This window comes from Equus asinus, chromosome 1 (genome assembly GCF_041296235.1).
Source record: "Equus asinus isolate D_3611 breed Donkey chromosome 1, EquAss-T2T_v2, whole genome shotgun sequence".
NCBI classification, from domain to species: domain Eukaryota; kingdom Metazoa; phylum Chordata; class Mammalia; order Perissodactyla; family Equidae; genus Equus; species Equus asinus.
The window spans coordinates 149959756-149976912 of NC_091790.1; the positions used below are offsets into that span (position 1 = coordinate 149959756).

The 17157-nt window shown below is 40.2% G+C and overlaps 1 protein-coding gene and 1 long non-coding RNA gene across 8 annotated transcripts in view; one reads left to right on the top strand and one right to left on the bottom strand.

Annotated features, from left to right (window-relative positions):
• LOC139045308 (uncharacterized) overlaps positions 1–12173 on the bottom strand; it is an 88864-nt gene extending 76691 nt beyond the window's left edge. For all 3 annotated transcript variants that reach the window (XR_011503391.1, XR_011503390.1, XR_011503389.1), the window contains exons 1-2: positions 12037–12173; positions 7118–7180 (exon numbers count right to left, since the gene is read on the bottom strand). This is a non-coding gene — a long non-coding RNA (uncharacterized lncRNA). The remainder of the gene's footprint in view (positions 1–7117; positions 7181–12036) is intronic.
• HDAC9 (histone deacetylase 9) overlaps positions 11983–17157 on the top strand; it is an 866113-nt gene continuing 860938 nt past the window's right edge. The window contains exon 1 of one of the 5 annotated variants that reach the window (XM_070509860.1): positions 11983–12296. The gene's annotated coding sequence lies outside the window, so the exon portion shown is untranslated. Of the gene's footprint in view, positions 12297–12981; positions 13107–17157 lie in introns of those variants that run through there. The other 4 variants (XM_070509723.1, XM_070509733.1, XM_070509828.1 and 1 more) reach the window with 4 other exon arrangements.

A 17157-nucleotide genomic window follows, 5' to 3' on the forward strand; every position in this document is an offset into this window, starting at 1 on the left:
GCAGTGGAGAGAAGATGATACATACTTAAGAAATACATTACAAATCTAAAATGCTTTTTTAAAGCACTGAAGTATGCAACTGTTATGAGGTGAGTAATATCCTGTAAAATATAGTTGCTGAATTCTATTTTTCAAGGGTTTTCAACTTACACTAGAAAATTTTTGTTCAAGAACAAAAGATCAAAGTCTCTTTTTGAAGAGTAGGAAGATGTTATTGCTGGGACTGGGGGATTTACAAAACTCTGGATTCATTCAGAGAAAGTCAATTTCTTTAAAATAAAAAGATAAAAGTATCCATAAGAGGTACAATGCTGACATAATCTTAAAAAAATACAAATAAATACCAACGCTGGAGGAATAATAAGGAAACGAAGTTTCAAACCAACAGAAGCAGTTTAAAAGTTTTCCTTACTGCGTTAGGGGGCTAACCCCCAGTTATTGACTAATCTGCATTTTCTTGGTTATTTTGCAATCATTAAAGACTATTTTTATTTATTACTTTGATTTTATTTTCAACAAACTGTCTTGTTTCAGGCGTTTGGTAGTTTTTATATGAACCATGATGCTAGTGAAATAACCGAATGGGAGATAAACCATGTTTTTTCATTTTCCTTATATACAGAGGTTAGCCTCAGATTTGAAGTTTACTGTTCTTCCAATTCTCCTAATACCTTATAATGGTGTTAGTCCATCTATTTTAAGTTTTCTTGGTTGGTAGTATGGAACACCCTCTTCCTCTTTTGAAGACTGACAAGAATCTACTACTTTCTTCAATAGTGGCCCCTAAGAACACATTATAATTGAAAGAATGCTTTTCTGTGACACGTACTTCCAAAACAGATTCTTTTTGGTTCATAATTTACATATTTTATATGAAAGATCCACTTCCATGCAACTTGCTACTTGCCATGTCAATACTACTATTATTGTGTTACATATACCCCTTGAAGACATACATGTACATTTTAAATTGAAACACACAGAAATAGTGATCCTCCACTTGCTGGTGAGGCTAAAACTTGGAGGAAGACACAGATATCCTAGATACCTTAAATCATATTGGATGAGAAAATCTAGTGTTCTTGGGAAACCTTGGAATTCTGGGCTTTGGTGAGCTCTCTGATGTGTGCCTGCAAACAGTTATCCAATCTTACTCTGGTGATGGTGACAGAGCTATATGGTAGCTGCAATCAGAGCATTTTGTGGTTGACTGATTTAAAACTTTATTCTTAGCACAAGTGATTTTTAGCATATATCACAGTCCAAGTAGGAAAACAGACGGCACAATCAAAGGGTTAGAGAGGGTTTGAGCGACTTCTTATAGAGTACTGGACAGTGTTAGAGGAGTCAGTGGTAATAGAGAAGTACTTAGAACCGAGCAATAGCAGCAAGTCCTTACCGTCCCTTGGCCTGAGGTGTTGAGGGGTGAAAGCAATTGAGCAGAACCCTGTGAGCGCTGTGTCTGTGGGAGCTGCTGGCTGAGAAGAAAGCAGTTTCTGCCAAACTATGGCCCAGCAGGCAGACCTGAAGAGGTGGGACTAAACACAGTGTGACTTCTCTCTAAGCCTCCCATGGCAAAACCTAACTTGGAGCCCATAGGCAAGGAAGCCCAGGGGATGCAGTCTGCAGAGGCCAGCCTTCTGGGCACAGAGCCAGACTGACAAGAGAGTGGATCTGGAGGGGATAGATGAAATATTCCCTTTAACTGGAAAGGTGACTCAGCAAAATTTGGCTACTGACACAAAGGCGCAAATGATGAAGAGCAGAGCATAAATGAACATACAAGGCTGGAACCCAGATTGAAGTGACACATTTACTAATGTGCTCAGTCAATATTGTGTTTATTTATTTATCCATTATTATCTGTTTGTTTATTCAAGGTAAGTGGTTTAACGTAGAATGTGATTTATATTCAAAGCCTAACTTAACTTTTAATTTAAAAAAAACAGAATTTTTATATCAGGATCAGAACCCAGGAATCATAGGAATGAAAGAAATATACAACCTTTTATGTGATAAGTTTATGTGATTATTTAGTTCTAAGCGCATATGCAAACACACCTCGATAAAACTGTTGACAAAATATGCTGAAGAGCTAGAGAAAGAAGAGGGAGAAGCAACCGGACCTTTTGGGGCAAAAGAGAGAGCACTGGTTGACTTAGGTTAGTAGGAAAAGAGTGGAACCAACAACCTGGAAATGCGGGTAGCAGCATTACATGCTGATTTGTCCACACTTAGTCCCCAGAAGCAATTCCAGAGTAACAGCAGTGAGCTTATCCTCCCCATAGTGAGCAAATCAATGGAAATTTATTTGCACTAGAATATAATCAATATCAGATTCTTTCCTGTTCTGATGGATGTGGGACATAGTGAAAGAACCAATGGGGTGAAAAAAGGGTGACAACTAAAGATGCAGGTTTGGAAAATAAGCTTATTGATTGATCTTACATACCTTTCAAGTAATTGTGTAAATTTGGGCTTTAATTCTATACACTCCTGCCTACTCCTCTGAACTCACTCTGGAGTGATACAAGAAGAACAAAGGAGGTGACTGCCGAGGCACTAATGTAAAAGCTGGGCTGTAGAGTCAGACAGACCTGGCATCTAATCCTGGCCCACCACTTACCAGCTCTGTGACCTTAGGCAAGTTACTTAACCCCTTAAGCCTCAGTTTCCTCATGTGCAGAGGATGGATGATACTGGTGCATTTCTCATAAGGTTCCTATTTGGATTGATTGAAACAATGCACGTAGAGTAAAATGCCTGACACTTTAAATCTCACTGAATGTGAGCTGCTGTGATGATGATGATAACACCAAGGGCAATATTGGAATGGTTCTTTCTGATGGTTATTATTGCTAGAAGCAATATCTGCTAAATTTCAGATTTGATAAAATGGCATCATTGGAGAACGAGTCACGAGTATGTATTACAGACAAAACAATTACTAAATTAAGATTTAAGATAACATTTTAGTATAGGTACCTACAAGTAAAGAAACATTCAGTGTGACTTTAGTTTTGACCACAAATCTTTCTAAACCAGGAAGAGGTAGTTTGCTAGCCTTAAAGGCCAGGGATCCGCATCTTAGTTAATTTCTTAGGTCCACTTGGTCTTGATCTTTGGTCTTTTTCAATAAATATAATCTGTCTCACGTTATCCTTCTTGGTCTTCTTAGCCTCAATCCCTAGGATTGTCCCTTTCCATATTGTTACAGATACTGTAAAGGACACGTGGATTGCTTTTGCAAGTAATCAAGTTTACTGAATACGTGTATTACCAGGACTTGCTGACTTAGTGCTAAAGTGTTATGAGCTTCCTTTTTTAATCTCGTAGTTCTCAATATTGCATCTTTTGTCTTCTGCATTCTATATTCAGTAAACTGTTGAATACGACTTTGTGTGCTACTTCAGCGCACTGGTTAGGAGCTAGGCGTTAGAATCAGACTGCCTGTGTCTGAATTTAAGCTGTGATATTCGCCTTTTTTTTTTTTTATTGCTGAGGAAGACTCACCCTGAGCAAACATCAGTGCCAATCTTCCTCTATTTTTGTTTGTTTTTGGATGTGGGACACCACCACAGCATGACTGCTGAGTGGAGTAGGTCTGTGCCTGGGATCCGAACCCATGAACCCTGGCTGCTGAAGGGGAGTGTGTGGAACTTTAACCACTGGGCCAATGGCCCAGGCCCTGTAATATTCACTTTTAAGCAGTGAGATTTTAGCATTAATTAACTTTACTCTGTCTCAATTTCCTCTTCTTTAATGGTGACAATTATTAGTACCCAAATTGTAGGTTTGTTGTATTAATTAAATGGGATCATCTATGTACTAGCACCAGCCTAATACCTGTTGTATACAAATCGTTAATAAATATTATTATTATTATATTATTATCAGTACTACTTGAGGTTCCTCCCTGTGAGAGAATTGTATTTCCCACCATGTTGAAGTTAGGCTTGGCTAAGTGACTTGGTTCTGGTAATGAAATACAAAGGAAATTGCTGTATGCAGCTTTCAAGAGGAAGCTTTTAGAGCCAGTGCACCTGTCCACCATAGCTTTGGTTCTTCTGCCATGAGAATGTACTTTCGAGATAGGCACGCTCTTTGTGTTAAAGAATAGACACATGGAGAAGACCAGCAGTTGAATGGCCAAGGACCAGTTTCATGAGCATGAAGTAAACATTTGAGATTCGGGGGGTTGTTTGCAATTTTGCATAACTTAAAGAAAGAAAATACCTCCTCGTGACATCAGAATTCATTGTCAGACTGTTACTTGTTCACTGTCTTTACAAAGTCTGTAGGTCTTTGTTCCTTTTATAGAGTAAAATATACATTGTATGGCCTTATAATAATGTCGATCATTTGGCCAGTAAAAGACTTGACTTTTGAGCAGAGCCACCCTTAAGACAAGTCCACGTGACCCTCTGCTCTTTTCCATAGTCTTATACCTTGATACTCTGTTCAGAGTAATGCAGCAATTTATGAAAATCTAGTTGCAAAATCTTGGTGTTTTCTTTTTTAAGAATTTTCTGCCAGTGACACTTCGTAACTTAAAAGCTGTTTGTGCTGTTCTTTTGCTTAGAAGAAATAATGCTTATATATTTCAAATATAAAGCCACATTACCATGAATTATTAAAAGAAAAAAGACAATGACATAATGGGAATTAACTTATTTAATGCTTTCTATGTGTTCCTGAATTGCATGAAAACAAAAATTGGGAATTTAGAAATCACTAGAAGAGCCCATTATATAATAAAATCCAGAGATCAAAATTTTAAAATACTTCTTCAGTAATTTTAAGAAAAATTCCCATATGTTTTCCAATTGTATTTAACAGTCCATGATTATAGATTTCAATGATCACAACTATTGTAAAACAAGCAATTTTTTCTTAATAATCACTCCCCAACTTAATTTTTTTTCTAAATTTCAATTTTCTTAAGGCTATTTTATGGATGTATCCTATCTTCTTAGGCAGCCACAAGGAACTAAAGAAGAGAATGTCCTTCTTTATAGACAATACAACTATCCCTAGAGAAGGAAGGTGCATTGATTGGTCTTAATGTTCAGAAACAACAGCTGCAAAGTTAAGAGCAGAAGATTTAGAATGGGACAGCAGAAAAGGAGCGTTATAATGTAATACTGTCTTTAAATAGTAATCCAAATAACACCAAATGTATTGGAAAATTTTTACCATGTATTTGGAATTTTGGCTCAGAAGAAGGGAATAAGTTAGAGGAGGGTGGTAAGCATAGTTTTCCCTCTTCCTTAAATTTTCTTTTTAGTACTTAAACTAAAGAAAAAATAGAGTGGGCAGAGGTTACACTGGGAGGAGGATGCTGACATAGAGGTGTGTATTAGACCAGAGAGGGCTCTTAGTTCCAGAATAATTAAGACCAACCATGGTCTTGGGCAAGTTACTTAAAACTTCTGGATCTCAGTTTCCTCTTTTGTAAAATTGAGTTGGATTAGGTGTGATCACTAAAATCAGGGTAATAAACTTCTGAAACTACAAAATTCTGTCACAAAGAACATTCTTTTTTTTTTTGAGGAAGATTAGCCCTGAGCTAACTACTGCCAGTCCTCTTTTTGCTGAGGAAGCCTGGCCCTGAGCTAACATCCGTGCCTGTCTTCCTCTACCTTACATGTAGGACGCCTACCACAGCATGGCTTTTGCCAAGCGGTGCCATGTCTGCACCCGGGATCCGAACTGGTGAACTCTGGCCGCCGAGAAGCAGAACGTGCGAACTTAACCGCTGCGCCACCGAGCCGGCCCCAGAACATTCTTTTTAAAAATATTAATGAACAAAATTTTTCTAGTAGAGTTGGGATCAATTTTTTTGAAAGAACCTTAGAGGCCATGGCAGATACTCTAAGTTGGTTCACTCACCCATTCAAATTCTCTTTCACTTGTCTTTCTTTAGTATAGAGTCTTGAAAAATAAATAATAAATAAACAAATACGAAATAAAATTTGCTATCCCATCATCCCTTTCAGACAGGGTCCATGATGAGACACAGTTGTGGCCAGTGAGAACTAGGTAAAGGCCTGTGTGGGACTTCTGGGAAAGTCTGTTTTCCTTGATATATGTGTTACCCTTTTTATATTCCCCCTCACCCTTGCCTCTTCTTACCCTCTAGAAAGTAGATTTGATGGCTGGAGCTGCAACAATAATTTTGTGACAATAAGGAGAAGGCCTTCAAACAAATCACAAAACCTTGGCCTTCTATCCTTGAGCTACCAAACCAATACCATCAGCTTCCTATCTCCAGACTTCTTATTGTGTTAAAAAATAAATAACTAAAACTTCTAGTTTGCTCAAGCCACTGGTTATTTAGATTTCCTGAAAGCAAATCTTAACTCTTGGGGAAACTGAAAATAGATTCCTTTAAAAAGGCATCCTAAAATTTGTATATGTTTATTCATATGGCAAACAACATTATACAGCTGGTTGAACACCCTAAGTTCAAAAAGCAACATTAAATTCATACTTTTACATCATAAGGTAACATAATATTAGAGCTGAAATATAACAATAATTAGTTTAAGCATACCGAAAAACAACCCACAAAGAGCATTAATTTGTTCATGTTCCTCCTTTATGTTAAGAATTATTTTCTAAGAAGGACTTTAATTCACCTACCAATATTATGTATAAATACAGGCATATACATATAAATATACATCTAGATTTTGAAGTCTTTTCTTACAATGTAAGCTGATTAGCCATAGATTTTGAGGTACATAGATCACCTTAATATGAAATATTTATAAAAGTGGATTTGAAAACTAGTCTTTTAAAAGAAACTCACTGTGAAAGTATAAAAAGCAAGTGCTTTTCTTTGATTGTTTCATAATTCAAAAACTTGGTTTGACAGCCTGCTAATGCGTGCATGATAACAGCACTTCACATTTGTATGTGACTAATTGCAGTTCAGAGTATTTCATAAATGAGCAATGGGTTGTGATTAAACCTAACTATGACCCACACATTTTTGCATAAGAAAGGAATTATTAAAAATAGAGGTAGCATATTCATTTGGTTTCCATTTAAAATTTAACAAGGGAGAGAAATCCTTAATGGATCACATTACAACCTCTATTACTGTACAGACCTCGCTCTTCAACAGGGAATTCCTGAACAGATGATGAGCAGTATGATATCCATTGTTGCAGACCTAGAAATGGACAAAGTTAATTGAGAAAAAAACAGTCACTTAAACCTCCTGAGGAAGTATTATCAGCAACCATAAAAAATTATTTTCAAAATGAAGTGACTTCTAGGAAGAAATAATCTCAGTGAAAACTGGAACTTAAAAAAAAATTGTTTTTTGCTGAAGAATATCTGCCCTGAGCTAACATCCCCTGCCAATCTTCCTCCTTTTGTATGTAAGCTGCCATCACAGCATGGCCACTGAGAGATGAGTGGTGTAGGTCCGTGCCTGGGAACTGATCCTGGGCCTCTGAAGTGGAGGGCATCAAGCTGAACTTAACCACTAGGCCACAGGGGCTGGCTGAAAACCAGAACTTTTACAGAGAGGACTAATAATGTTCTTAAAGATTTTTCTGAGTGACAAACAAAATGAAAATCACATGATGGGAAAATGCTACAGTGACTATACAAACATTGGCCTTGGAGGTTGAATAGTTTCTGGGTTCTGGAGACTCCGCTGATGTTGAATATATCCTCCCCTCTTATTAAAGAAGCACATTCTGACTCAGTTGTAATCTGATTAGGGAACTCAACCTTCAGTGCCACCTTGCATGAACCCTTTCTGGAAGGTCAGATGCACAGATTTTGGGACTGTTGCCTGTTATTCTCAGGACTGTTATAAAACAGTCTGTTTATAAACTGTTATAAAGCCTTCGCTTTCATCCTTTCATATTTGGTAGTATACAAGGAAAGAGCCAGGTTTCAGGCTCTGAAACTTATACATATCTGGGGCCCTTTTGAGTAAAATAATACTAAATTATGAATAGATGGCCTTAGAAGGCACCTATGCAAATGAAGTTCCCTGAAACCTTAGTTTCATTAGCTTCATGGTAAAATCCACCTCTGGTAGTACATTACTCTAGCTAAATTTCTTTATCTATTACTTCTAAATATTATATCTTTAGTTTTTAAATGGCATCACCCTAAAATTAATATTCAGAAAAAATTTATAGTATCTGCTACAGTGTTCTGCATGCAGTGGGTGTTCAGTTAATTTTGTTGATAGTGTCATAACTAAAAGATGGGATTTTTCACTCAAAAAAACAGTGTTTATTTTTAAACATAATGGAAAATGATTTTTAAACATACTTGTGCCATAACCAAGCACAAACAGGTCCTAAAAGACTGTATCCCAAAGGTGATCACAGCTGGGAACTGAATCAAGCTCAGCACTTGGTGGTCCACTTTTAGGAACTCAGAAAGGACTTTGCAATCAGACTGGATAGGTTAGACGAAGGTGTGGTAACAACAAACTCCCAAATCTCAGTGGTTTGTTTCTTGTTCATGTTTATGTCCTCCATGATTTGGCAGAGGGCTCTGTGTGGTCTTCATTTCTGGAAGGGGCTCTCCTCACCTGGAAAACTGCTAGTCTAGTGGCTGACTGCAAGGAGAAATGGAGGAACCACAGGAAGGCTGGTAAAGATTTTGCTTGAAAGTGGCACACATCACTTTAATTCTAACAATTCAGTGCTAACAATTCATTAGCCAAAGTTAAGTCATATCGCTAAGCTGGGTATCAGTGGAGTGGGAGGTCTGGTCCCCCTAGGGAGGGCCACAAACATTTCAAACAACAATAAAATTTACCCAGTACTACTCCCCATAAAGAAAACTCCAAAATATCTATCATCACCACCACCACAAACACCTCAAGTATCTTCCCCTCTATGACTAACATTTAAAAAAAAAAGGACATTTAGCATGAGGCATTATTTTTTCTGCAAAAAACGCAGAGCATATTATCAGTTTTCTTAGAGGGAAAAATTCTGTTTAAACCTAATCTTGCAATCCATAAAAGCCTACTATATGAGGGCACTATATTGATCCCCGGAGAAAAAGTATGAATGAGGACGCAAGAATTCCAAATAAATTATGTAGATACTTTGCCCTAAAGGAGGCAGGACTAACTCCCCACTCCTTAAGTGGGGGCTCCGTATAGTGACTTCCTTTCAAAGACTATAGTATGGAAAGGGGCAGAAAAAGAGGAAATATACAGTGGAAAAACCTGGCAAACACTATTTCAGCCAGGTGAACATCAACAGTGATAAATCACATTGCTAATATGTACCCTTGATATGATGTGCTGAAAATGGCACTTTACCTCTAATCTTCCTCCCAAAACCCGTGATCCCAGTCTCATTATGAGCAAAATGGCAGATGAATTCCAATAGAGGAGCATCCTACAATATACCTGATCACTACTCTTCAAAACTGTCATGGTCATCAAAAGCAAGGAAAGTCTGAGAAACTGTCACAGCCAAGAGGAGCCGAAGGAGACATGACCATTAAACATAATGTGGGATTCCTAGAAGGGATCCTGACACAGAAAAGGGACACTAGCTAAACACTACAGAAATCTGAATAAACTATGGACTTTGTTTAATAATAATATATCAGTGTTAGTTCACTAATTGTAACAAATGTACAACACTAACGTGAGATGTTAATAAGAGGGGAAATTGTGTGTGTATGAGGGGGAATATATGGGAACTGTCTACTGTCTTCTCAATTTCTCTGTACATCTAAAACTGGTCTAAAAATAGCCTATTAAAAAAAACTACAAAAAACGTGAATGAGCTATCTCTGTCCTCCCAGAGCTCAGCTGAGGAGAGAAAATCAGAAAAAATTACAATACAGTGTCATAAATGTTATAAATATAGGTTTGAACAGAGAGCTCTGGGAGCTCCACCAAGAGCTTTAAGAGAAACTTTAATCTTTTCTAGTAAACCATATCTTAAAATATTTCAATCTCCAGTAGCAAACAGACAGTGCCTTGCTCAAAGTCGGCATTCAAATATTGAAGAGAATGATGAGGAAGGCAGCTCCCTGTTGTAAAATGACCTAGATGTAGACACAAACAGTTAGAGATAAGCGAAGGTTAGCTACTCCCTGTACTGCCTCCCTAAACGGAGAAAACAAGTTTCAGTTCAAATTCTGTCACGTACACCTTTATCACACAAACATCTAGTGAGATCCCAGCAATTGGTCCCTTTTTGTGCTTCCACTACACTTTACATGAAAGGTTTTCTTGAGAAACAATAAAGGGAAAACTGTTTCCCTTTGAGTCAAACAGAAACATCATCTAAAAAAAAAAAAGGCCGGATATTTGATCATTTCAGAAGGGCATCTGTTTTGGAAGGTAAAGGGTCAAAGGTCATTAGATGTTTCTATCTGCTTATGCCTACTTCATATGCAATCAGGAGTATCTCCAACAGATTTGTCAACACGACAGATTTCACCACTGAGAACCCATTTGTAAGATTCATCATGCTACTTTACAGAAAGCATAGGCAAAGTTAAGCTAGCTGAAGTTCCACCACCAACAGCCATAGGAGTGCAACTTTTTTAATGTAAAGCCAGCTGACCAGCCCTATAGTGGGAATTCCTGATTAGAGTAAAGTGAGTATTAAATCTAACCACCACAAGCCTTCATTCTGAATGCTGAACTATTTTAAATTAAATTACAGGCACCGTACTGCTTTCTCTAAATTATCCTGGTCTCGTGCCTTTCACACTTTGGTTTTAATCCTAGGGTTTAATCTGAACCCTATGCTAACTACTTTGGGCAATTCACTTTATTCCTCAGGATCCTCATTCCCCTCCGCCGAAAACGAGGGCACTGCGTTAGGTCTCTCCTGTTCTTTCCATCCCTATAATATATGCGTCAGTTGTGCTTTAGCTGACGTAGAGGAAAACATAAATGCACATGTAGAGACACTAGCTTTAATTTGTTACAGGGTCAAATTATATACACCATAAAAATTAGCCTTTTCGAGTGATCAAATATTGCATTAGACAAGTATGTTTAGGATTACACTTTTTTCCAATCTTCAGTGTTCTACTCTTTATAAAGGATTCTATAGGTATTAGTGTTACTAGTATAGACTAAGTTACAGCAGTAAATAACAAAAGTTCACAAAGTAAAAATGCTAACTACTGAAGGGGATCACCTCGTCACTTCTCGGACCTTCTCAGCCTGCTTCCCTTCTATTAGGGCTGGATTCAGAGCGGATGGTTCTCTCTGTTCACCCTTAAAATGTGCCAAACCTAATTCATGTTTCTCATGGTAGTCACCATATTTCCTTGCGTTTCCCATTTGGTCTTTGAAAAAAACTCCAAATATAGCATTTTCTTTTAAAATTCCCTTGAATGGTTCTTTAAGCTCCAAGCATAAGCGGGGCCGCTCCAGGCATCGCCCCACAACGCTCGTTTCTCTGCAGAAGTCGCGGAGGGAGCCGGGAACCAGCGGGGGCTGCGCTGCGCGCACCTGAACGGCCCGACTCCCTGGCTCCTTGCCCACCGGGGCCCGGCCCGGCCGCGGGCTGCTGAGGCGCCGGGCGCGGGAAGCAGGGGCGCCCGCGTGGGCGTGCTCCGCCTCAGGACCCCCAAGAGTCTCGGGCGCCCGGCCCTTCCCCTGGGAGGGTCGCCGGTCCAGCCCGGAGCTCTCCTCCGCTCCACCCAAGGTGGCTCTGTCCTCCTGCCTCCGCGCGTCGTTCCCCGCGCCTAGGGGTCCCCGCACCCCTCGCCCCCCGGCCCGCGCCTCTCGGGCCTCAGGTCTCCAGCGCCTGGGCCCAGCTCCCGCCACCGGTGCTGCCTCCCTTCCCACCCGGCCCCGCCCAGGCTCCGCCACGCCGGGGCTCCGGGCTGGCCTCTCGGCCTCCCCCCCCCCCCGCCATCGCCCCCCTCCGCCCCCCACACTCCTCCCAAGAGTGGCTATTTTTAGCAAATCCTCCGCGCGCCGCCACCGGCGCAGCTCGCAGCCGAGCGCTGCCGCCCTCCCGAGCTCCCCCCGCGCGGCGGCCGCGGCGGCGGCGCGTCCCGCACCTCGCGCAGCGCACCCCGAGTCAGCCCGGCGCGCCCGCCGCCCTCGCCTGGTCTCCTCCTCCGGCGCCCGCCGCCGACGCCAAGTCCCTGCTGGCCCAGCAACCGTGGTCCCCCAGTCAACTTTCAGTCCCCCCTTGGCTGCTGCCTCGCCGTTCTCTTCTCCTCCTCGGAAGATGGCTGTTTGGAGAAGGGGGAGAAGTTAGGGGGTAGCCGGCGCGGGGCGAAGGAGGGCGCGACAGCCTCAGCAGGAGCGGGCGGAGGTGAGTGGCACCACAGCCCGGTCCCTGGCTCGTGCTCGGGGAAAGCTCTGGGAATTGGGGGCCAAGCTTCTCCGGATGTATCGCTGAATTCCCTGCCCGGGTTCCCCAGGTTAACAGCATCCCGGTCCGGACCCCGGCACCGCTTGCCTTGCGTCTCGCAAGCCAGCGGGTGGCTTTACGGGGACCATTGTCAGAAGTTCGGTGCCAGGTGATCTGGTTGGTGCAGACCCTGACATTTGCTAGACAAGCTGAGGCGAGGGGTCGGTGGCATGACCCCTTCCTCCTCACGCACACACCCAGTTTATGTTGGAGCCGAGTTATGAATGAAAAGTTATACTGCCAACGTGTTGCTTGAGGGGAGCAATGCCTAGTGGGGGTACCTTTGACGTTTCGTGGGAGACTTCAATTCCAAATCTATCTGTCCGAATACTGGGTTTTAAGAAAAGTTCCGGAGCCTGGGGGATGGGAGATGAAGCAGTTCCTTGGCTAGTGGAAGGAGATTGATGAATCCTAAGCTAATTAAGGTAAACTGGTTAATTAATCGCCACCCGAGGGTGTCACAGTGGGGATTTGAGGGAGGAGAGGACGGGGGCGTTCCCTGAGCGCCTAGCAGGCGGCGGGCGTTTGGCTTTGAAGCCGTCGCCCACTTGTCCGCAGTGAGAGGTGCTCGTGTCAGAGGCCTGTGCGTCCGTGGTGTGATCGACCAGGACCGAGCTGCCCTCCAGAGCCGAGGCGCGGTTGTCAGGGAGAGGTGGCCTGCGGCGGGAGCTGAGGACGCGGTTCGTGTGATATGGAATTGGAAATTCTCTAGTGAGTCTCCTATGCTCTAATTTCAGGCAGATCTGTTGCGTTTGTTTTCCCTGCCAGGGAGGTGTGTGTAATCTCCTAAAAGGAACTTGTAGATTAAGTAACTATAGCATTTTGAAATCTGTGCATATGGAATATCTACATATATTCCATTATACATGTATGTTGTGTGTGTCTGTGTATTGCAAAATGTGTAAGTGGGATAAAAAGGGCTTAAAAAGTTTAACTTCAATTGGAAAAGAAATTGAAGAGTTAATTTTTTTCTTCCCAAAGGGTATAACAATGCTTATACAACGAAATACTCTTGGTGTGCTGAGATTTCTCATAAAGGGTAAGACTTAGGAATTGCAAGTATTTGGAGTACAATCAGTGTTTTCAAATCTTGCAAGCGTTATTGAAATCTAGGAAAAGGGAGTAAGTACATAGAGGATCTATATTAAGGAAAAAATAAATTATTTGGAAAGAAAACCTTTTGATATTTGAAAAGGTCTGGATGTTATTTTCTGATGCTCTAGAAATCTTTTTAATCCTTTACTTACTAACAGCACAGAATAAGTTGCAGTTAGTAAATGAAGACAATTAAAATATCATGTTTGGAAAGGATATCTTTTGAACTACTCTGTGGTACTCCGGACGTTTATTATGGAAGTTATGTGACTGAAAATTTGTTGTTTAATATATTTGCTTTTATCACAGATAATTAGTTCTCCTTTTCCTTTTAAACCACTGTTCCATTTTGGACTAATTTAATTACCCAAACACCAAATCATTGACAAGCCTTCTGGAAAACATTCGTGTTTAAAATGCTTAATAAGAATATTGTATCTTCAAAAGGAGAAGTAATTTAGTCTGTTGTAAAACTTTCTTGTAATTTATTTTCGTCCATTTTGTTTGAATGAGGGAAATCTCAAGAGGAGAAGCGTTTTCTTGGAATATGTCATTTTCTGTGTGGGAGAAACCGAATGTTTTCATATATGTTTCAGTCACAAACAGGTGCATGTAGAGTGGGAATCCTGAGTGTGACCTTTGATATCAGGCTGTCAGCTAGAGGGGGAGATGCTTTCCCAGCTCTACTCCTGAACTGACCATCTCACCACTGAATGGACATGGTTAGATGCATATAAGGTTGTGTGTGCAGAAGGAAGTTAAGAGTTTTATGTTAAGTACCAGTTTATGGTTAGGAGGGAGGGTTTTTTTTCCCCCACCTCAGTCTTCCTGTTTCTCTTCCTCTGCAATTCAGCCTATTGGGCCGGACTTTATTGGAAAGTCATAGTCTAGTCACTCTGGCTAGAGAGTGTTTGGCATATTAAACTGTCATCTTCTGTAAAAATAAGGATGATTTTTCTGAAATTAAAAAGGTAATTTTATATATTGTCACCGACTTTTATGATTATTTTATGACCATTATTATGTGCATTATTATAGCAGAATTGCTCTCTGAAGTTACTGCCACTATATATAAATAGTTACTTATTATTTATGTGGGTTATATTTGGGATATATTTGGGTTTTAAATCATAAAGCCAACTGACCAGATAACCTGTTTAATTAACTACTTTATACACATAATTCATTTTTGTATTAATATTAATTTTAGGGTCTTTTTTTAGAATTTCTTCTATTTTGAATTTGTTTAAATATTATAACATATTATACTATAATTTATACCCATTCAGTGGGGAAGGTGTAGGTTGTTCTTAAATAGAGATATGAAGAAATAGCTAACAAGGAGAGTCATTTGAGAAACATATGGACATCGTGAAATCCTTCTGTATGTAGCATCTGTACCTTCTCATTAGTGAAATATTGTAGTTATGGACATTTTTTGTTATTACATCCAAATGTGGCTTTTTATTTTTGCTTCAATGGGTTTTTTTGTTTGTTTTAAAATGTAACATATTAATGTTTAAGTTGATGGGGGCTTTTATTGTTTGAAGCTTTTTCCTTTCATTAAAGACGTCATACTTAATTTTTATTGCACACATCCGCAGATATGTACAGTTGTTTCCTAGCTGCTTCTTATAACTTTTACCTTTCCTGGTGATTCTTCAAAACATTTGAGTGACAGGTCAGAAGACATCGTTCTCATTTTTGGAAGGAGCCAGCAGGTACACTGACAGATCCAAAGTCACACACTAGTTAATCAGTGTGAAGTTGAGGATAACATCTATATTTCCTGTATCGTACGCACAACAGCAAGCTGCTCCCGTGGCTATGTTATGACATTTTCGTACATTTATACATTCCTAGCCTTTTAAAGTGCTTAACTTTGTTGTGCAGGTCAGATTTTATATCAGTCACCATAGCCATAAGGGAATGAGCCCTTACAGTTGCCTTCTGATGGGGGGAGAACCGTGACTCCAATAGCTAGTGCTAAACAAATATGCACACCTCTGAGAGGTATCATCTTTGCACATCCCTCTGCCCCCACTGGCCCCACCTTATCAGTTGCATGCTGCCCTTTTATTGGTCAAAGGTGCTTTGAAGTTTATTAGCACAGTTGTCAAGCTTTAGGATTATCAGGCTCACTGGTGAGAGAACTCAGAACATGATTTTTGAGAAGAGAGAGTATTGACAGAGGACAGTAACAGACTGCCCACTCTAGAGCCCCCCAATATCGATTAGGGATCATGTTGTTCTGGGTGTTAGGACATCCACCTTCTCTTATTAGCTCTGCTTCTTTGCCTGAACTTATAGAAATCAAAGTGAGCAGAGGGTTTATGGAATTTTCTAGTCATTTCTGTCCATGTAGACCTCGTATCTGGATAAATCAGACTTAAAAAAAAAAAGGGTAGCATCTTTTTCTTCTCTAGAGAAGAGAGAAGATACTCTTACGATTTTTTTTTATCCTTTCAAATCCTCTCTTCTTCAGATATCACCAGAATTTTTCAGGGCAATTGCCCACATGATTTGTACCAGCCAAGGTGATAGACTTCTGATATTGTATTGTTTGATTCAAGAGTGGAATACATTACCCAGAAGAAAGCATTGTAATTTCATAGAAAATAGAAATATTTAATCTTATGCAAGCTCGCATGTATTTGATGAAAATACTTTCAGCAGTTTTGAATAAGCAGATGGTACCAGGAGCTGTCTACTTTATTAAGTTAATATATATACTTTTTACTGTCCTTTTCCCTGATGGATGGTATATAGGAGCTCATCCAAATCATTTTAAATGTGAAATACTAAAAAAAAAAGTGACTAATCAATTGTGGTTGGATATTTGCGTTAATGAATTCTGTTTAGAGCACCAAAGAGAGGAAAACTCCCATTCTTTATATTCTTTGCTCTGCCAGAGGGAATAGCATGCTTCTGGTGAGACTGAGAAGAGTTAGGTTGCTGGAAATGGTACTTTCTTCCCATTTCTACAGAATCTGTAATAAGGAGATGGGTGTGGACTAGTCTAGTTTGAATAGAATAGTGATGAGTGGAATTTGAAATGGCCACTGAAAGAAGGATAGGATTTCGATTACTCAGATATCGCTTAAGATATTTGTGAGCAAGTCATCAAAACTAACTTTAGTTAACTTAAGCATTAAGTAAATGTTAGAGGATATTGATTGTATTTGTTTTCTATTGCTTTGTAACACCTTATCACAAATTAAGCAGCTTGATACACATTTGTTATCTCAGTTTCATTGCTCAGGGGTCCACACATGGCTCAAGTAGGTCCTGTGCTCAGGAATCTCATCAGGTGTTGAGCAGGCTGCAGTCTTAGAGGCTCAACTGAGGAAAGATCTGCCTCCAAGCTCCCTTGGGTTTTGGTAGAATTTGTCTCCTTGTGATTGGAGGACTGAGGTCTCCCATTTTCTTGCTGGCTGTCAGTCAGAGGCCACTCATAGCTCTTAAAGGCTGCTTGCTGTTCTTTGCCATGTGACCCTCTCACAGTCACTCTTATAACATGGCAGCTTGCGTTTCAAAGCTTTGCTCCAGGATGATAAGACAGTCTTGTGTAACATATGGGAGTGATATAACATCACCTTTGTCATATAATCTAATCAAGGGAGTGACATCTGTCACCTTTGCCTTATTCTGTTGGTTAGAAGCAAGT